The sequence below is a fragment of the Ptychodera flava genome, chromosome 21 (genome assembly GCF_041260155.1).
Source record: "Ptychodera flava strain L36383 chromosome 21, AS_Pfla_20210202, whole genome shotgun sequence".
Taxonomy (NCBI): Eukaryota; Metazoa; Hemichordata; class Enteropneusta; family Ptychoderidae; genus Ptychodera; species Ptychodera flava.
In genome coordinates this window covers 24,210,973-24,232,874 of record NC_091948.1, presented here as the reverse complement: position 1 = coordinate 24,232,874, position 21,902 = coordinate 24,210,973, and the positions used below count along the sequence as shown (strand labels likewise).

Genomic DNA, 21,902 nt, shown 5'->3' with positions numbered 1-21,902 from the left:
CACCTACATACTGCCTGTCATAAAAGTCATCGTCCTCTGCCGCATCCTCGTCAACCTCCGAGTCGGACTCAGCGGTGATATCACCGTCGTCTGGGCGTCTGGGCCTGAACTCGCCCGTAGCGGCATCAAGGATCATATCTGGCTCAAAATCAGGTGGGCTATCCTGATAACGAACCCTCCGCACTATCTTTTTCGGCGGGGACATCGCAGCACACGAAACTATGGCAGGAGCGGGCTCGGCAGCCTCTGCTGATGACGAGGACTCAAGCTCTTTCGCACTGGGCACAGGAACCTCTCCTGACGCAGGATGAGGGCTCATAGTAGCAACAGGTGGTGTCTCTCCCGGAGCAGCCGGGGGAGAACCAATGGCATCAGCCGTCTCATTACTCACTGTCTCACTAGCAGCAGCAGACGTAGTCTGTGCAGGTGAAGTATCTCCCACAAGAGCAGATGTAGTCTCTGCAGGTGAAGTAGTCTCTCCCGGAGCAGCCGGGTGAGAACCACTGGCAACCGGTGACCCGTCATCATCCTCGTCGGCAGAACGATCGGTCTTACGTTTACGCTTACCACTGGGTTTTTCAGCCGGAGATGGCTTCGCCTTACGGGAGCGTTTCTTGCCCGACTTCTTAGAACGTTTACTAGGGACATCACAACGATCGCTACCACTACCGCCCGGAGACTCTGCATCTTTGAGCTTCAGTCGTCTGCTCGCCTTCAGAAAACTTTTGCGGTCCGTCAAGCTCATGTCTGGAACAGTGTCGACAGACTAGCAGGTCCCTCCCTTTTAAAGCCACAGGGAAACAAAGCCCTGGACATGATTGGACGCAGGGGTGTTAATATATGCATCCACCTGTTATTATAATGGACCTACGGCAATCAGTCCACCAACCGGCGCTGACATTCCTACCCGTCATGTAAATTGCCTGTCCGCACCATTTGATATGCTAATAATACTCATTTGCGATGCAAATCCCTCGAGCACTTAGCATAACATAGTCAATGTCATTAGCATCTCAACTTGACATTCCGTCCAGCTGGGTACGTGGCATGCGCACCTGCCACCCAAGGACGTTGGCCCAAGCCCATGTTTAGTACGGGTGGGAAACCCGTATCTTTAACCTCATGTCCCTTCTAAGTACGCCTGCGCAGGGCGTATTGTCATCCAAGTCGGTGACAAGCCAACCCGACAGATTGCCCATTAAGCAGTAATGGACTGGCCGTCTCGTTCTTGTACGGCAACGAACAGTGCTTCAGCGGCTTGTTTAGGTCATAACCGTCGCCTGCCGAGCGGCTTACCCAACTAAGGCGGTCAAAGATGAAGGATGCCAAATTGTCAACGGCTGTCTCGGCCTCGTCCGTTGGGCAAACATGGCTCCTTCAAATAACGTGGCCAGCACGTCTACGTCATCAGCGGTGATGACGACCCGTCATTGACGCCCGAGTGCGTAAAACTCGGAATATACCGACAGGTACCTCTACCTGAGTCGGTCATACTACGGTATAAACCAAACACAGGTCTGCCAACTCCCGTTAGACTCGGCCGTTAGCCAAACTTCACAGGGACAACATAGGCGTAACAAGTCGGTGAACAACGGTTCACGCACCTAACCGCAGCCGCCAAGTCGGTGAACAATGGTATCAAATTTTGAGGCCATGTTCCTGAATGGCAAGGCTGAGGCGGTGTGTTTCGTTGCACGGCTTGAACGTCTAGAGCCAAGTGCAGCGACAACGTCCGACATCTGAGTGGGTAGTCTTTTCGAGAAGGTAACAAGTCGGTTAAAAGCGGTGGTTACCCTTCACAAATGTCGCTCAAGTCCGTTCGGATCAGTTCCATGTCAGGGACTAATCAAGCCGAGTCCGTCAAATCCGTCCGCACTTCCCGTCAATCAGGACCAAGTCCGTGATTTTCGTCTCGCACCATTGGCAAAAAATTGCAACCGCCAGCTGAGGCGGTCTTAGGCGGTTGCCTTACAGATTAGCGTTGCCGAGACGGTCAATTTTGGCCGCAATCTATGTAGTGCCTCAGAGCCAAGTTACCCCAAACTCCGCTAGAATACGTCAACGTGCTAACCTGCCAAGTACGCTACTCGTCCCCCAAAAAAAAAACCAGTCCCCCACCGGGGTGGGGGACTGGCTGGGTAGCTTCCGCACCTTTCCCTGTCGTTGGACTCTCTGTGAACCCATTTCGAGAGCAAACGCCGTTCCTCGCCCAAAACCTGTCCTCGAACGACCCCTAGCGCGAGCAAGGGTTTGCTACACGTAGTTCCGTCGACTAGGCAGGAAAGGGGGTACCAAAAAGTAGCCCGATTTCCACCGCCTTGGCAGGATAACGGCCGTGGCTGCTCAGATTCTAGCTACACCGAATTTCAAGCGGATTTTCACCGACTTGGCAGGAAAAGGGTTAATAAATGTCTTTGTCCACAATATCAGTGTATTGATATAAGACCAGGGCTGTGAACTATGTGTGTGAAATTTAAAACACGGTAGAAAATGAAAAAAAAATTTTGTGGATTGTAATGGGAGATCATTTACCTTTTTGTAGTGAAATTCCTAAAACCATATGAACAAATCATGCCATGAAAAATACGGTTCAGTGGGAAATTGAGGGGATGTTGCGGTTATGACAGTATAATAACTCTGCTGGGATCTGGGAGTAAACCAATAGGAAGATACTGATGTATGAAATGATAGCCAGTCAATCAGAATTCATCAGCCCTATTGTTGAGCCCTACCCCCATGGGATGTGATGTGTAATGTCCCTGTATGTTAGAGGGAGTGATTGCAATGCTAATGAAGTAGTTTTATTCCCATTGAGGGCCAACTTTCATTGCAATTACACTGATACTAGCACCTGATTGTGATCTGCTAATCTGTACCTTTAGTAGGCAGGTCTTCAAAATGTGCACATGGGCCGTTTATCTTGCCATTTCTGCACTAGCTTTGGTTCCCTAGGTTTTTGCAAACTGTATTTCATTCACTCGCATTGATTGTCCAGTGTCTTCTGGGAATCTCACTCTTGCATGTGATTGTCTGGTTGAATGTAAATCAAGGATTGTTAAAGATATGTTGTAAATCTTGAATGTGACCATTCTTGATAAAAAGGATTTTCGGAAGAGGAAACTTGTCCTTACAAAAAACTTAAGTTCAAGGAAACAACTTGACAGCCATCTGTCAGAGTCTGTCAAGCTAGGGATGCAGAAAATTTGCATGTGATTTATGTCAGATAGTTGAAGCCAGTTTTAACTGAAGTGGATTTATATCTTCAATCCTTGCTCTTACTAGTTATCAGGAATTCCTGGTATAGTGTAACGTAAGTTTGGTGAATATTTTCATTAAAATCATTTATAGTTATGATCTGAACATGCAAACTGTGTTACAGTATGGTTTTGAAAATGCTCATGTAATCTCTGTGCATTTAATATTTCTGAAAAAGGCTAAACCAAAGTAATTCCAATGTAGATTCCAGTGCCAGCATTGATTTTCAGGCCGATGTATTTATGCAAATGAATCATGTGACCACTTTTGACCAATGAATCATGTGTATCAGTACTATGTAGCCACTGACACTGATGATACAGTTTGAAACATTAATCAGTCTAATCAACTTGAATTATCACTGTTTCACCTTGGAAGGGGTGTAGAGGGAGGCAGCACTGTTATCAAACTGCATGTGACTCATAATCAGAGGGCGGGGTGCATAAGCTTCAAGGATGTACAGAAGCAATGAGATGTAAATCTTTGTTGCTTGTGGCATCTTCTGGTCAAACAAAGTGGTCCTAAAGGTAGCCAATGTTGTTTTCAGCCTAACTCTATATGAACAGTTTGTTCATTCGTATGCTTGAGGGAGAGAATATATTCTCACTGCTTTTACTGCAAAGCTTAGCCACATGGTTACAAGCACATGATGCATTTACAACTGTAGAAATAACAACAGGACATATACATTGTGAGTCATGGTAAACAGTGCGGTATTATTCCAAGCCTGTTGTATCTGGTAATTTAGATTTGTAAGCAAGGACCACATGCTCAATTTTCATGAAAGAGAAAAACCTAGACAACCTACTCAAACATTGAATGACACGGCACAACACCGCGCTGTATGAAAAGAAAATACGTTTTTGAAAAATTGAAAAGCGGATTGAAACTGCACTGTTTCATTGTCGGAGAAAAAAATGGAAACACCACGGTGACATTGTCTGTGATGTATCTGGAACATTGCACATTGCTCGCAGGCCTGAAAATATATCTCTGTGCTTGCCTGAGGTTGCAGATGAAAAATTTCCACAATCAGATTCATCCCCATCAACAAATAGTCTATCAAATGCAGCGTAGCAGCAGGTATTGTTCGCAGGGAAACTGACTCCACCAGTGGAAGACTTCAACATAACAAAATAGTAAAGTACGCATGTGTAGTGGGTAATTTTATCCATGATGATAATCTTACCAAATCACATGGTAAAATAATTTCTTATCCATGAAAAGTGGGGATTAATTTGATGTTTTGGGTAAGTTGATTGTTACATCTAGTCGTTATTGTGTAAAATTTTATGTCACAGTCAAATTCTCCACAGTCAGGTGCTCAGCTATTTTATCCGTTCAAAAAGATGACTCTTTTACATGTGTATCCCAAGTTGAAGGAGGTATATCGTAGTAGGAATCATAATCTTCTTGTATTTGTAGTCAACTGAAAAAAAAGGAACAATCATAAGATTCACAGTATCACATTTCAGTCGTTTTAATGAAGTATCCCAATGTTACAATCATCTGTGTAACAGAACAGTCCGCTGTATGGTAATTCTTTTTATTGACTGAACACTCCCAGCAAAATAGGTTGGGAAAAAAATCAATACTGATTTTCCAGTGCAGCACATAGCTAATATAACAATATTGTGAGTATGGTTATTATCTGTTAACCAAGGAGTATTACTTTACAACGTATTACATACGCTGTAAATTTTTCCTATGCTGGCTGTAAAGATATACACATGCGATGTATTTTCTTTTCTCCCAAGAGATCCTGATTGGAGTTTATGCCTTACCAGATATCACATAAAGTAATATGTAGAGGGAATATAATCCGCTGAGGGAATATTAATACTGTAAAACTCCACAATGTTCCTCTTCCTTTGTCAGGAAAAATGAGTGCATCTCTCCTGACTTATTTTTTTCCGTGGACTTTGTAATTTTTGGATTATTATACAGATACAATGTAAATGGGTTGAGACAGGTATCAAGAGAATACTATAAGATATTTCTGTTCAGGTGGGAAATTAGTTCATACATATAGATACATGTGTGTTGTTCCTTCAAGACCGTCAAAATCAGTGATATATTTGCCCATGTTTTAGATAAATATTTGATGAAGAATTTTTGTGAAGGGACTCTGTTTTGTTGTTTGCTGATCAGATGTTAGATGTAAAATAACCTAAAAAATTCTTCAATTTGTGTAAAATGTAAGCCTGATAGACAATGATTTTGATACAAAATTTATTTTGAAAGTTAAAAATTGTATTTATGACACCTTGCAATCAGTACTGCTTGAAATGTGAAACATTCTGTGTTCTCAGAAACTTTGAATGAATCATCGCTTTGTGGACCTCAAGGTTTTTCTGTTTTTGCTGTAGCATCAGATGGAGAGGGGGAAAAAACACCCTGGGTGTGATTGATTGAATGCTTGTCGTGATCACTCGCTTTTCCACTTTGATGTGTTTTCATTCAGGTGTAATTAAGGTAGTCTGTCGTAGACAAGCTGAGCAAACTATCATTCTGCATCCTCACTTACGGGTAATCAAGAAAGATGACAGTGAAAGGCATTTCTAATCAAGATGATGATATAAAAAGGTATTAACTTACATTTTTCTGATGGGCTGGATCAGGGAGTAATTTAGACTGATATGTTTGCACAGTGATCAAGCCTGTTTGATGGCACTCGCCAACATCTGATTCCTCTCTTTACACTGATGAAACCTAATGAAAGATGAAAGAGAAAAAATCAATGTGTTTACCAATCTCCGTGAATCGATACAGAGGATCCTTGAATTTATGGCAGCACTGTCGTAAAATTATTAATTTAATCTAGAGATGTGTTGGCTTTTACGTTCTAAGGCTCCAGAGATCACAGCGGATTTCAGGTTGTGCTTTGTTGTCAGTTTGTCTGTCAGGGAGTTCAGTTTGCCTTCAACAGAGCAGAGAAATTGATGGGGTCTGTCAGGCAGTCCTTCCCCTGTATTAGCATATCACTGTTGAAATTTTCAATGGGGCACTGAGTGCATGAAATGTCACCTCCTGACCCCACAATAGCTCCTGTCTGACAACAGTGGTCATTGAAGTGTCTAGCTGGAGCCACTTTGGGCCCCCACCCTGACCAAGTCATTTTACAAGCCAGATGCACCCATGTTGGCACCTACTATATTGTAATCAAGCTTCCGGTATTCCAGACTTCTGTTGAATGCGCTGTTTATTCCAGTTCCCTCCACGGTGTGTAATGACCCTGGATATAGATTATGCCACTTTGCAATTTTCTGCTCAATTCACCTGGCAAATTCTATTAGGAAAACTATTAGAAATTTTAAAGAGTCTATTTATCCCTGCAGGAAGGGATACCCCAGTTCATGAAGGTCTTCTGTACTGAGCAGCCTACTCTTTTTTTTTAACTTCCTTCACAAAATTGTGAAAGCCCTTTTTTCCCATATAAAGAGGAATCATAAAAGGCAGTCAGAAAGTCATTATTTGAGAAATGTCAATAGTGCAATAAATCAGCATCCAGTGCAGTCATGGTGCAACTCGGGTCGGTGCGTTGTCGGGTGTTCTGGACAAAGAAACGACATGTGCACTGCCAGTTGACCATGGGAAAACCCTTTTGTTGTAGGGATGTTACATTTAAATAACATTCAGTGGTGATTGTTCAATTCTTGTGGTCCGGTAAAGAGAGTAAGGCCTGGTAAAATTACCCAGAACAATTGTCTGCCCCTGTCTGCTCTCTAACAGTGCCATGTTGAATCAACTGTTTATTTAAGGTTTATTTGTCCCCCAGCCTGTCGTCGTGGTGTCAGCTCTGGAGCAGTATCATACATGAGGTAAGATGAACAGCTCTGTGCTGAATCCAGGAATCACAGCTTGAGTGTAGACTTTGTCAAATATCATCTTCAGAATGGTGCCAGACAAAAGAAATCCACCAAGATATACCAGCCTAGCAGTCAGTTTACACGTATTCTGTGCTGTTTCCAATGGCAGATGTATCCCATTACAAAGTACATTTACAGAGTCTACTGTATAATTGGCCTTTTGCGGCAGAGTACTTTCACTGTTCAGGAAAGTAAGTCTTTCTATCTCATTCATGAGAATGTATAGTGTACATTAGACTTCCTAACTCATATCCAGGGCTCTCATGTACACATCAGAACCGTATCATATCCGAGTGACTTTACCTGCATCTCTTACTCTGCATGCCTCACATGAGTTGAACAGCTGCAGAAGTCATTATCTTTTCATAGAGGAAAACCTCAGTCAACATTTGATGATGTAAGCTGTCTTTGAGAGGGGCGTTTTCGTGATTGGACATGTACATGGTAATTGCCAACAGGTAATTTGGCTGAAGAGGCCGTAGGTTGAAAAATGAACTCCCATTTGGTAATCTAGATTGAGGCTGAATAGATGTTTACAAGAAGTCGGAACCTTTTCACCACCACCTGCACTGGCAATGGAGTAGGGATGAATGAGACAAATTTTCCGATGTGACAAAGTTTCAGAGCCCTGTCATATCAGGCACTCATCCCTCAATTGATGTTCAGAATCATATTGTTGTTGCTTATAATCAATCAGATATCTAGCAACAATATGTAGATAGGACTCATGTGCCTGAACACCTCATATACATTTGTACAGTCATAAACATTTTACAAACTGCTGCTACAGGCTTTATAGATCTGTACTTCATTCATCAAACACATGTCATTTTTCTTCCCACATAATTATTCAGTACATCATTATTATTTTATTGAGACGCATATACGTAGCACATCTGATGATCAGCTTTGACCAACAGCAAAGTGGACAAGTTTTGTTAAAGCTTTAAGTTCAATATATAATGTATGCCTTTGGCACTGAACATCATTGGTATCATGGTATCACTGGACGAGGCCAGCACAGAACAAAATTACAAAGAGCTTAAAAGAAAGCGCAATATTTCATGTTAATGGCAGAATAGACTTCCCCTGTCCAGTACTCTTAAATGAAATCCCCCTGGCAAGGCATACAAGTATCAGTGTAAGTTTAATAAGGTTGCTATGTTGTGAGCACATGGCCTTTTCAGAACTGCTGTGCTATAGAACAGTTTGAGACTGGTAGTTCCAAGTACCAAACATTCATCAGATCTCCACCATTTTAATGTTACGTCAGTCAGCAAAGGGAGATTGACATGAGCTAATGTGTCGTCTTACAATAATCTGTCTGACAATTAAAGATACCCATCTTTTGTTGCCATTTTTATCATCAGTCTAGTTTCTAACCCTGGTTTAAAACTGAACTACAACAGTAGTGTGTTTAAAACAAGAGCTTGCGTTTTCATCTGTAAAGAACAGTTATACAGCACTTTTCAAGAAATGGTTGATCTAGCAAAATGCAATGACACAACATGGATTTTCGAGCATCTATAACGTGATTTTGCTCAGACCAGGCGAAGTTGAACAAACCGCTATATCAGGTGTATTAGTGAGTCACCTTTTAAGATTGATAAGGTGCAAACTTTTATCAGTTTCAAAATCAGTTTGTGCTTTTTCTTGGCAGATTCCAATAGCCACCATCAACATTTAATATTGACTGAAGTGCACACGGAATACATCCATATTCACAACAATGCATTCAGTACCTGTAAAAATGTAGAGATTGTACATACTGATATTGTACTACTGGTAATTCTTGTCACTTTGTCACAGCCAATCTGCTACTCTGTAGTTATCATAAATTGAATGCACACACTTCATTAGCCATGTTTTAGTTGCGGCCGTATTTTGTTGCATTCCTAAAATGCAGTGACCGACAGACGTAAAGTTGAAGCCCCAACAAGGATACGGCGCAAGTTTTCACCATATGTACGTACCAGTAGCACAGTGAGGCAGGAATTTAATCTACGATGTTATTGCACATTCTTATCAGGTACAAACTCTGAACGACACACCTCCAGATGTCACAATATTAACACAAAGAACCATTGATACTCTATGGGAAGTATTGTCAACAAATCTCCACACTTTTCAAACTGAATGTCATGTGTTTTATCATAATTCTTGATAAATTAAATGTTTGAATAGCGCAACATTTCAACACAAGACGTACTTTGTTTTCTTTGAGTGAAATATCAATGCTGACAAGTAAAAACCATTCTCCAAGTATCACATTGTCGCCACTGAAATGCATCCTTGACCAGTAAGTATAGAATATTCAATAAATTCTCTCAAGTAATAAGAAGTGCTAATGCATGTTATGAGAGGCAGGTTCCGGAATCAACTCTATCCAACTTCAGGGAATGCCAGGTTGTATGTGACAAACCTCTAGTTTTAGACGGAATGTATGTTCAACCTTGAGAGATATCAGTTCTTGATGGTGTAAAGCACTTCAATTCTGTATCAAAATTATGCGAACCAGTTTGCATATTTTACAATGTAATTGAAAACAGAAAACCAAAATGCTTGACATCAATTAAAATAATTCTGTTTGTGTGTTTAATATCTTAATGTAGCCCATCATGAGATTTTACACAAAATTTAAAAGCCTGGCTTTTAATTAAAGTAGGTTGCTTACGTGCAATATTGGTTATCTCACAAATACTGTAACTTTTTGTGGGGGAGATGTTTTAATTAAAGGAACAGGTCTTTTTTGATTTTAAGATTTTGATCTTGATGATATTTGATAGGTAAAGTGTGGTGCTTTGTTTACTTATACAGTATTTCCAACATTCGTCCCTGTGCCTACCTGTGTACAGAGTTATACTTTTCTGAGCAATTTTTGGTTGTCAATTGTTGTCAATACTAAAATGATCACACAATTGTTAAAGCATATGTCTTTTGTGATTGAAAATGAGATGGGGCATTCATGCGTGCAATATGGTATTGATAGCCTGAATTTCCATACCATGTTTTTAACCAAATGGCGAACAGCAATTCTTTGGGAACTGTAGTCACGAAAGGCTGTGATAAATTGCATAAACAGAGCACGAATCCAAGTATCCACTATGTCTTTTGATTTGATGATTTTGGAGACACAGCTTTCCACAAGTTACATTTTCAAAACTTCAGAATTAACTGCCAAGTGGCCTTATAAAAGTATGCCCCATTGATGTTGTTGAAGCAAACACTTCCATGCGAAAAGGCTTTGTTTTGAATAAGTTTTTCTGCATTGCGTCATAAGGTCGTAAATTATCTCCCTGATTCACTCAGCTTTTTACATTTCATTTGCATTGGAAGCTTTTTGTATTTGTGCTGAAAAAGTAAACGATGGTGATATACTAGATCCTCTTGAGCCAAGGCTGTCGGTTTCAGTCAACGGTAGTGATGACAGAGACATCTATTTTCCCCCGATTTCTCTGTGTATTCTGTGAAGCACTGTTGGCAGGGATTTGCAAAATCTGCCTGGAGATGAAATCAGTGGTTTGTGAAAGATACAAAATGCTCCATGAATAATGAATTTTGACGGGATTTTCCTCCAGGCCAGCGTATCATGCTGCATCTGGAACGGTTTCCCTCCATTGCTCTTGAAGGTCGCCTGGGATTTGGGAGTATGGGATATGTTGCAAGTTATCCACTTCCATAGGGAGAAGGGAGAGCTTTGCCAATCCCGGAACAGGCTGGACTGTTTCGTTCCTCTCAGCCAGAGCATCGCAGAATAAATGTTGGTCAAAATTCTAGCCTTGAATCCAAAAGTGGTGAAAAAAGCGGCTTTCAATGGCACTTAGTAATTGTTTCAGTGAAGGTGTAACTTGATGCTAATGCTTTAATCCTGCCCGGGTTGTAAGTGTAATGCATGTAGGATATACTATAGAAGGAGATAGGGGTGGTATCAGTTGTCAATTGTCTCCTAACAAGTCCTTGAGGTTGTCAGGAATACTCACAAGTGGCACTGACTGACTGATAACAGGGTTTCTCTTTCATTGACAAAAACTCAACACTTTTTCAGATCTGAGGCTGTGTTTCATATATCACCCTTTCCAATGATGCGCCACTTTACTACAACGATATGAGCTCCGAGTGTGGCCTGATGTCGTGAAAATTTCCGACTGAATGTTGTGCAGGTTCAAATTGTCACAGACATATACTAGCAGTAACATGGATTTCTGACCGCAAGGTTTTACCCGTTTCTGTAGTTGTGTGTCCAAGTAGCTGCTGTGTTTCACTGGAGAGGATGAACATGTGCACAGGGAGACAAGGGTGAAAGGGTTCCACTCCAGAGAATTCAGCCTTCAGAGCTTATCAAACTTTACATTGTAAACGCTCAGTGTTTTCGTTTGCTACCTAAGACGCACACACAAGCCACTGACCTCTGATTTCTTGTAGGTGAGTCTAATTTACAGAAATAACTGCTTCAGCTATTCGTGTGCGCCTATATCCAATTACGTACACCAATTATAGTCGTGCAGATTTTTGTGGCTGTACTTACATGTATATCCTTCTATGGATATCTTTGCATGACCAACCGTCTCAAGAAAATGACCATCTACGTCTGTCAAGTGAAACTCTCTGATGAACTCAACAGTTTGGTTCATTAAGTCCTGCCTTATATATTTTCAGTTTTAAATGATTTTCTGAAATGTTTTACAATGTAAAGAATGTATGGCTACATAAATGACTTTCCTTTCCAGTTATTGGTAGGTGGCATTGATAAACACGTTTTAATTAATTTGTATGCTTTCTAAACACTATTTGTATGTTTTATTATCAGAGAAAACAATGGTGGTATTATGGAGAAGTAATGTTTCAATTTTGTTTGCTGATTTTACGATTAAATATCCAGGTTTCTTCATTTCAATCAAGATTGACTCAAGGTTGTAATATTCATCTCAAATATCGTATTGTGTGCATATACATGTAGAAAGGTAAATATTCAAACACTAGATTATGACAATCATGCTGCTTGTGTCAAGCTTTTATTTAGACTCTTGATAAAATATGTTTGCGTCAGTAGTCTTTTGTACGTGGCACCTCTGCAACTTTTACATGTGCCGTGCGTGTACGCGCCTATAAAGACAAGGCCAATGATTTGATGGTAAAGTGAGTGATTTCAGATTTCAGGGCGTCTTCATTTCCTGTTTATAAATTTATTATCTACCCAACACCAGAAACGCGGCAAGGAGGCACCCTGGACACCGGAATGACTCTTGTGTTCTTCATGGTGGCACCATCAAAGCGAGATGTTAAACATTGATTTGAGATAGAATGGTGATCTTTGATTGCATTTGGTATGCCTTCAGACGCCAGCTTCTTCAATAGCCCCAATCGCAATTTTACAGTCGTTACTAAATATTGGAATGAGCGCAGAACATTGCTTCTGCCAACAGAATTGTTGGAAGAGGACCATTTTGATTATTCATGTGTTCTCAAAATTAAGAAGAATGCAGTTACTCGCAGACAAGTTTATAGAGAGAGTAGCAATGATCTCTGATGTAATTTCTGGTAGTTTTACTGATTCATCTTGTCATGTTTGTCTATGGGTGAATGTACTTTATTATTTTACTCTCTGGGAGTGTTCGATGTGTGCACATTTCACCCAGATATAGGCTTGCCCAAGGAATGTACATATACATAGACACGCTTGTAGGCATACACAGAACACTTTGTCGACACAATTGTGTATCGCAAGGTCTCCTGTCTCTTCAATAAATACCTCCAAGCAATACCAACCTGATTTCTGCTTTAATCTGGGTACTTTCCAACCATCATATACAGTGTGCACCCTGTGGTCATGAATATTCATATCAACCAAGATTTTCAGGAAAAGTACAGTTGCTTGTGTTAGCAACACAGTGCAATCTCTCGCTGAATTCCAGACTGGCGCCAGGCTCAAAAGAAACTATTGGTAGGCTCTGAATCCGTGTAGAGTCTACACCAGATACTGTAAAAGTACAATTATTTTTATTTTTTATCTGATTTAATACTATGATTCATCTATTTTTTTATTTCTGGTATGTGAAAATGCAAAATCACAGTATTTACATATTATAACAAAACCTGATCGTGCTTGGGAAAATTTATGAACTTTCAGTGATTTAAATTTATGAAATTGGATCCCATCTATTAAAAATTAATGTATCCAATATAGTTCTCTGAGCTTGTGCGTTTAAATGTGGAAAAGGAAATGTATATGTGACTTAAAGTTCTAGCCTTTTATTATTTAGGTTTTCTGTTAATATGAGTTGTTGAAATGCCTGATATTCCAACCAACTTGGGTAAGAACAACTTGAATATATTACAAAGACATTTTGAAAACGTCCCATGTAATTAAAGACTGAGCACAGAAATGTTAATTACATCATTGATTGGCAATTGTATATAAAATGGCAGTAGTATCAATCACATGATGCAAGCGACTGTAATTTTAAATCTAATATTTCAGAACAAATCTATCATTGTAGAAGTAATAGCTTGCTGCTGTTGTCCTAGTGAGCCTGGTGAAATACAATAATTAATGGACATACTAAAAATTCAAATTTCAATGTGGCATTTATGTAGAATTGAATGAAATATTGTGACATCATATTTTGATGCTTATTAAAAAAATATTCCAAAGGTATCCATGATCTACATGTGTGCGGAATTAAGGAATGTGCAATTTCCAGCAATTTTTTTTGAGTTGCTTTATCTGCTTGTTTGGAAACTTTAACCCTTTGTGTGCCAAAGTCAACTTTTTTCACCTTTAAAAATATACCCCAGTCAATTTTTTTCAGATTTTTGCCAAAATTTTGATAAAAACCTGTAGCCGATGAAATTTGATGTCTATTTGGTTCAAAATTATCAAAATAATTACAGAAAAATTTATAAAAATTGGTAGAATGTTGCACTAAAATTTTGGTGCGAAAAATACAGCACCCAAAGGGTTAATCTGTGTCAGGAAGGTTGTTCAAAGCTTTGAGCCAGCCAAAGTTAAAGCATAGGGTAGTTCAGGCAAATTCAGTGCGGGCCCATTATGATCTCCTTTTTATACGCTTGTACATCATTGAAAAGTGGGTGGTTCTATTTAGCCAACATGAATAGAGTGCGGCTTAAAAGGCATGTTATTTTATGGACGGTTTTAAAATTGTGCTTCCATTTGGCATTGTAATGCCATCAGCTGTTGCTCTGACAATTCCAACATCAAAATGGCAATGAATGAACAATGCTGAAGTCCCTTCAGTGATGATGTACTGCTCTTTGTTGCCACGGAGTAATGAGAGTCACAAGGTTGTTTTTGTTAACAGGTTCTTACACACTTGACTCCGTTGTCAGCAGACAGGCATGTCCAGTGTCCTGATCATTTGCAAGGGGCAAGTCAGTAATTTTTAGTCAAATGTGAAACCATACCGATCATCATGATTGCTTTGACGTTGATTTCTCTCATTAAGAGAGCAGTATTCAGCAATAAACTGATGTCACCTGGAAATTTTGATCTTTGCATTCAAACACTTGTATTGTTGATCAAGATTTAAACAATAGACAAGCGACTTTGCCTTCACTAAGTTGTACATACATTCATTTGTTTAGTATCAACACAAAAAATGATATCTTTTCAAATTCCCAGATTCATTTCAGCAGAAGGCTGGTTTGTAATTGGTTTATCCTTTCGTGAGCACATAAAGTCCTCTGTAGTACGAGTGGATCTGTGCATACTACGATGTGATGAGACAGGTTTCAATACAATTTTGCTTCCAATGGACTTTTTTCTAACTGATGACACCATTTAAGGAGAGATATACCACTTTGAAATGTCCCTGTGAAGCTTCAATTTTAAGTGGACAACGTTTTTGTCCTTACTTTTTGTAAATACCAAGGTTAGAGGTCACCGAAATACCCTTTTGGTGTAGTAAATTACACCAATTAAAGATAGGCTTCATTGAAACTACACAGACCTTGATTTTTGAAAAAGTCAACCTTATCTCGAAGTTTAAATAAAAACCCAACTCTAGTGGTCTGTTGTCTCTGCATAATGAGAGAGAGGGGGTGTGTGTGGTACTTTTTTCTCCTGTTTAAAAAAAGATTTTTTTTTGTACGTGTTATTTGAGAGGTGAAGGGTTTGAAAAAGGAGAAAAAAAGTAGTGCATTAGTGACATGTTAAGTGGTAGATCAGGTCAACATCCTTGACAAAATTGGCTGTGTATTGTAAATGTAGTAATTGATTGCTTTCTAGAATGTGGTCATTTTCTTCACACGATGCCCTGCAGATTGCCGCTGCACCATTTGACTGATGCATCAGAGTTTCTGATGAGGTCGTCCGAGTCAATATCTCAATTTAGTCAGTCCCAAATTTGATGATTTATCAAGAGCTTGCACATTTCTAATGGCAATCTAGCACAGCAGCACAAGAATAATTTTATGTTTCCTTTCTCTGTTTTGTTTGGTTTGTAGTCACAGTGCGGCATTGGACTTTCGTGATTCAATTTGAAGTCAACTACATACAAGAAACCTATTTTCAAGCACTTCCGACAAAGTTCAACTGAATTGACTGAGGGCAATTGAAAGATATCAAGTGGTAAGTTTATAAGGAAAGAAGAAAATGAAAAAAGTAGTATAAACAAAGGGAATATTGTGACTGGCTATGTGTTTGATTTGATGCCTAAGGCGAGTCCTCAACCATGGTAATCTAGTTATGCAAATTTATTTTGATTTTGGTTGGCGTTAATCAAGGGTTTAACTGAGAGGGATTTGAGGAAGTGGCGTGTAACGTTTGTAGCCTACATGATGCAGTAACAACCTCTCAAGTAGTACTAATAGAATTTAAAGGAACTTAATCCCTAGGGAGAAGGCAGTATATACCCTAAACATGACTTTGTCCACCTTTTTGCATACCTTCAGTCTAAAGGTGTTAGATACCATGGCAACCGTTTCTGTTACCTTCGGTCGGTGTCAGTTTTGATTACCTCCCGCGGAATGACAGTTTAGGCAGCTAAAGCCCCGAAACATGCTCTGCGTCACAGCGCAAACGCTTGGAGTTGTTATAGAATTAGATCCACTTAAGTGCAGTAGATTGAGAGTATTTATGCCCTGTCAGTTTCCTTTACTGCTCAGATGAAGATACATCCATCCTGTGAACAACCAACACTCGGTACATTAGATTTCAAATCTTTTCAAAGCTGCAGTCTGTGAAAAAAAAAACCACTGCTGTTTGTTTCTTTGCAGGCAGTATATCAGCAATTCGAAGGTGCGCTTGTCTTCAAGTCTGTCTCAAGCTGCAAGTGTGTCAAAACTGAAACCTCTGCTGTTCCTATCTTAAGAAGGTATGTCTACTTCTTTCATTGTTCTTGTCTCTTGAACGCCTTTGTGCCTATCCCTTTTTGTCCTTGGTTTCTGGTAAGAATGAAAGTTACTTTATTGCTTTTCTTTATGGCTGACTCAGAAGTTTTCCCCCACATATGAAAAAAAGTGTCATCTTATCCCAGCAGAAAATGATGGATTAGGAAGAATAGTGATGGAAGTATTCACTTGCTCATATTTATTTGACTACTGTAGTCTAGATATCAGGGGAACCGGCACCTGATACTCATGCCTGACCAAGCAGAGTCAGTGCACATCTACTTATAGTCACTCAGATGGGTTAACAATTGTAATGTTGTGAAAAGCGTTGGTCACTTTCTCAACTCATCACCAGCTAGAATGCACCTCTTAGACAGATTTCTGATTCTTTTGGTGTTCTACAGCATTTATTTACTTGTTCTCAAACTCACAAAGATCACGTTTTCACCATCATATTTTTGTAAAACATCATATGTTTCATATTTTCCAATGTAACATGGAGAATGGCAGCCATTTTGAATATTATGCTTTTGGGAAATTTGGTAATTACCTTCCTGGATGCAAACATTTGCATGGTAAATTTCAATTTCTGTTGTTGATCATGAAAGTGATCAAGGTTTTCATGAGGATAGTATCAGGAAAAGTTGACAGCTTTCATTTCCGAGGTGTATTTTACCATTGTAAGGCTGGAATCAGTATCCACCTGCCTGTACACAGGATTATATGTCATAGGTCTTGATAAAGCCAAAAGAAGTATTGCCTGCCTTTCTCGCTCTGTAGTTTCAATTTTGTATAATGAGAATCAGAACTTTGATTTCATGTAAATAAACTCAGCTATATGAATTTAGAATTTTGGAATTAGTGAAAAGCAGTAATATTATATCAAGTTGTTGTGTACCTCTTCCAGAATAAGAATTTAAACATTGCAAGAGGCAGCATTCTACCAACCCATTTGTTTTTAGAATTATACTATAGTCACAATCATAAGGCAGAACTTTTCCACTGCATCCAACTTGTAAAGTCGAGTCTTCACACTGTAAGAGCAGTGCATGCCTTCAAAGTTTGCTTTAGAATGTGGATGTGCAAATCAGCACTCATATTCTCATATACTAAGCCTCTATTACATCCAGACTATCCAAGCCAGTTTTAGCTCAGAATGCTTACATTGTTAGTAGGCAGTATTCACTTCCCAGTACTCAGCTGCTTCACAATTCACAGTGTAGGGGAATAGTCCTCACTTGTGTTGTAGCTGGACCAATATAGAAAAAAAGATGTTTGGCTATAGCCATGGGTATAAAAATACTAGAAGTCATTAAAAGGTTCAAATTAACTCTCATTTGGCATTTTAATGAAGGAAAAATGAAATGCCATCTTCAAATCAAAGATGAACTCAAATAAAGTCAATGTATGTCAATATGACCTCACAGTACTTAACCCTTCTACCACCGTGGTTTGACCCAATCCCATTATTTTCTATAGTAGAGTTGGACCTCTCCACAGGGAAATGGGGTGAAAAGGTTAAAGCCAAGGTCTGCAATTTAGTGGATCATTGTCTAGCCAATTAGCACATTTTTTCGGGAAAACACCAGAAATATTCAAGAGTTTCTTTCTTTTTTTTCATCCTGATCAAATTTATGGTTTGCTGTTTCAGCATGCTTCAGTGAGCCAGACAATTTAACAACTGGAATGTGACTAAAATTGACAACAGTAACTTCCAAAAAAAGAGCAACTTTGTCCCTTGAAAACCCTTCACCACCGCTATTTAGTCTGCCTCCTTCGTCATCCATGATGCAGTCAGACCTTTACAAAGGAAACTAAAGGTCATTTCTCAGCTTTTTGCAGCTTGTTGGCATAACCTTTGCATGAGAAAGTGTGATAAGCAGTTCAAGACAGAGTTAAATACTTGTAGTTTACAAGCCTACAGTAGTAGATCACCCAGTGGAAAATGTGAATGCAAGTTATTGCACCAACCTACACAGAGGTGCTTCCATTTTTCATATTTCATAATTTTCAAAAGGAAGTCATAACAAGAAGTTACGGAAGAGCTCATCTGTCATCTTATTGATGTCATACCAGTGTGTATGGATATTGATTTGAAAACGGATCCCTCCCCGTTGCATGAACGCCATGTAGAAATGTCACCTCAACAGTAAGGTCACCACATTTTAAGGGTAAAACTAAAAAGGATCAGATGCAGCCTTGTCTTGTTCAGACATGGGTAAATAAGCATGAGAATGTCTGTGTGTGTAGAGACTCCTTCCTTATCCAAACAATTCTGACATGTTTCCTTGCCATGCCAAGATCTTTTCTAATTCATATCAGAATGCATTCTAGTCATAAAACGTTTCTCAGTGTCAGTTTTCCTGTCTATGTATCCAGTGTTTGTTGATGTGCTTCAGCAGTGTTCGTGTTCTCTTTTTTTTTCTTGTTACATCGCAGAAGGAAAATATCAAGTGTCAACAAGTGACAAATTAAAAAGTTCAGACAGCGATGATCAAGAAACATTATAAGTGAGTTACAAATTACTGGTAGATGCATTAGCGTGTCACCAGAGGACATCGGGAGGAACATGCTATCAAATGATACCGATAGGAAAGAATCATGTGACATGGAGAGTTCTCAGTAGTGTCAGATTCTTACTTGAGGGCTTCAGATGATTTCAGAGGGACAGGATGGTAACTTGGTGTCATCTCAACGTGGATATAGGTTCCTTCTGATCTTATGTACAGGGAATTTGGATCACCAATGTTACTGTTTTGTGCAGGTATTCCATTGAAGTAGTCTAAGACTTGTTGTTAGAAATCACGGTATTAGGTCATCCCTTAGTGAAGGGGATCTGTAGTCCAAGATATTGTGCTCACAGAGATTAGAAAAAAATAATGGCATAGACAGGCGCCTGTTTTATATGGCGTGAAAATTACAAGTTTCTAGACTAATATGATAGACAAAAAGCAAGAAACAGTATAAGTCAAGTTAACGTGTTTGCGTTAAGGGTGGTCAGATCAAATACAGTAAACTGAATGACAAAGTTTGCATGAATCACAGGCACAATGTGGAATCTGTTATCCAAAAATTTTAATGTTAATGCCAAGAGTGAGACTGATTGATGTGTGAAATGAAATGCAACACATCTGACCTATGAACTCATCTTCATAAAATTATTGGGTGTACTTCAGCAATGATTTGACAGAAAAAAGATAGAAAAAAGACTTTTAAATGAACTTATCCAACTGTTACAAGAATCAATAGCAGTGTCATGGCCACTAGAAATTGTCTTGCCACCTAATAGTACTAGTATGTTGGGTGAACAAAATCTGCAAATTCCTTGTACAGTTGTGTAAGGTAGATTTATTGACCTTGACATGTCAGAGTTTAAAGGTGAATGTATCTTGTTCAAAGCTTCCTTACTGGGTGAAAGGACATGTGTAATATGACCACCCCTTTGTGGATATCACAAAGAAGTTGCCTGCTGAGAAACACGCTGGATAGATCTACTGTTACAACAGTTGCATCCAAATTGTTCTATATTTCTCATGTCGGTACATCTATACACTGACCTTGGCAAACTAGACGACATCAAGTATGAGCCTGTCAAAGAGCGCCATCTAGAGTCAAGTGGATGCACATCCCATCATTCTGTTTTCCCTGGTCAAGAAAAGGGAAATTGTTTTCAGATGTCTGTACATCTGAGAATTACACCACCTGAATTTTCAACATGTACATTTTAACCTAACTGTAAAATACATCAAATGTTTCCCTTCCACAACAATGAATACCACTAGTCAGTCATAAATATCAATGGTATACATGCAGTGTTAAAGGTAAACCAAAGCAGGTTACTTTGCATAAAAATAAGTCGCTTGCCAGCAAAGTTTTGACAATAAATAATGTACAGTGCTGCTAGAAACCCATAAATATTTGTGGTAAGATTTAATTTATGTGTTATTCACAGTCAATGATAATGTAGGAAAGTGGTTTCCCTGACACTCACTCTGGCAGGTACTCTTAAGATTCCCATCATGTTATCATCATGTCCTTGTGTATCAACTGTATATACTGAAACTGTTTATGGTTCAGAAGGGCCCTTCTTAACCCCTGGTTCTCACATTAGTTGGATGTGTGGAAAGGCTTGTTAGCACTTTGTCAATCTTTTGTTTCCATTGCAATTAATATAAATTATGTAAATTTCCTGTTCCTGTGTTAGATAAATCTTAATAAACTGGGACCTTTTCTGTCATTAAGAATGTACATGAGTGTAGTTACATTTCATTAACACATTAATGTCATTCTTGTTGAGACGGTGATGATTACTCGATAGGGATGGAGCCATTAACCCTTTGAACCCTAACCTCTGATGACCTATGACCTCATGTCAGCCTTATAGCCCAACAGCTTTTGAAGGCTTTGTGATTTTTTCATCATATCAGAATAAAATAGCAGGTGTACTACAGTCAATAGAGGTACTTAGTTCTTGAGACTTACAGAATAGCACCTTTGGGATAGCGTGCATGCTATACAGATTTATAACAATTGTAATAAAAGTCCTAAACAAGAGTCAATTAAAACAGCATAACCAATATCACATGCTGATTTATAAAGTGAACAAAATTTATTCATCTGTGGCACTATACTGTCACAAATCAGCCCATTTAAGTTCTTATAGCTGATTACCTGGAAAATCAGACCTTTTGAAACAACTTTACTGAAAACTTACCTGTTGTAGTTTACTTCTTGTTTTTTTTAACATTTTGAGATTGAAGTGCCTCTGTTTCAAGTATTACTATGGATGACAAATCAGTGATACTCCATGGAAACACTCAAGCACCAAGCTTTGTGTTTGAATGATTTAAACCTTTGCCAACAGAAAAACATTTTCCTTAAATATCCAGCAGATGAAAGATTTCTCATGGCCCAAGGGAAGTGTGTTGTTCCTGAACAGTAAATTTGATCGGTACTGTAAGTACATTCATGCAAACCGAGACAGAATGCTATTAATTTTGCTTCAGAGAAGATGTATGTTTATCATGAATTTGTGGTCATGAAACAATGGAAAGACTTTGATTTGTACACTTCCCTTCTAATTTAACAAACAGTTCCAAGTACACTCAACTTAGTATCAGTACAGTGCTGAAAGCCAAAATTCACGTTTGCAAGGGTCATGACTATGAGTTATAGCGCCCTCACTCAGAGAGGCTGTCTCCCGTTGCCTTTCGGAAAATAATGTACTGCTGGTGACCTTTTGCCCAAAACTCTGAGGCGTTAACATTTAAGTCTGTAAATCACTTTGATGTGAGCTTTTGTGTCTGTGTATGTGTGTGTTTCACATGTTTCAAAGGACAGTGTTGTTACTTTTTTGGCATCTTCAGTCAATGCATGTACTGAACACTATCATTCTGCCCACTACATTCATCATATTCAACTTCATGTCAG

The 21,902-nt window shown here is 39.2% G+C and overlaps 1 protein-coding gene across 7 annotated transcripts in view; it reads left to right on the top strand.

Moving 5' to 3' along the window:
• The window catches only part of LOC139121794 (repulsive guidance molecule A-like), a 109,664-nt gene that overhangs the window by 23,546 nt on the left and 64,216 nt on the right, over positions 1 to 21,902 (top strand). For 5 of the 7 annotated variants that reach the window (XM_070686964.1, XM_070686966.1, XM_070686968.1 and 2 more), the window contains 2 exons: positions 15,588 to 15,711; positions 16,359 to 16,456. The exons of 1 other annotated variant lie outside the window; for it this stretch is intronic. The gene's annotated coding sequence lies outside the window, so the exon portion shown is untranslated. Of the gene's footprint in view, positions 1 to 6,765; positions 7,077 to 15,587; positions 15,712 to 16,358; positions 16,457 to 21,902 lie in introns of those variants that run through there. One more of the 7 variants, XM_070686970.1, reaches the window with a different exon arrangement.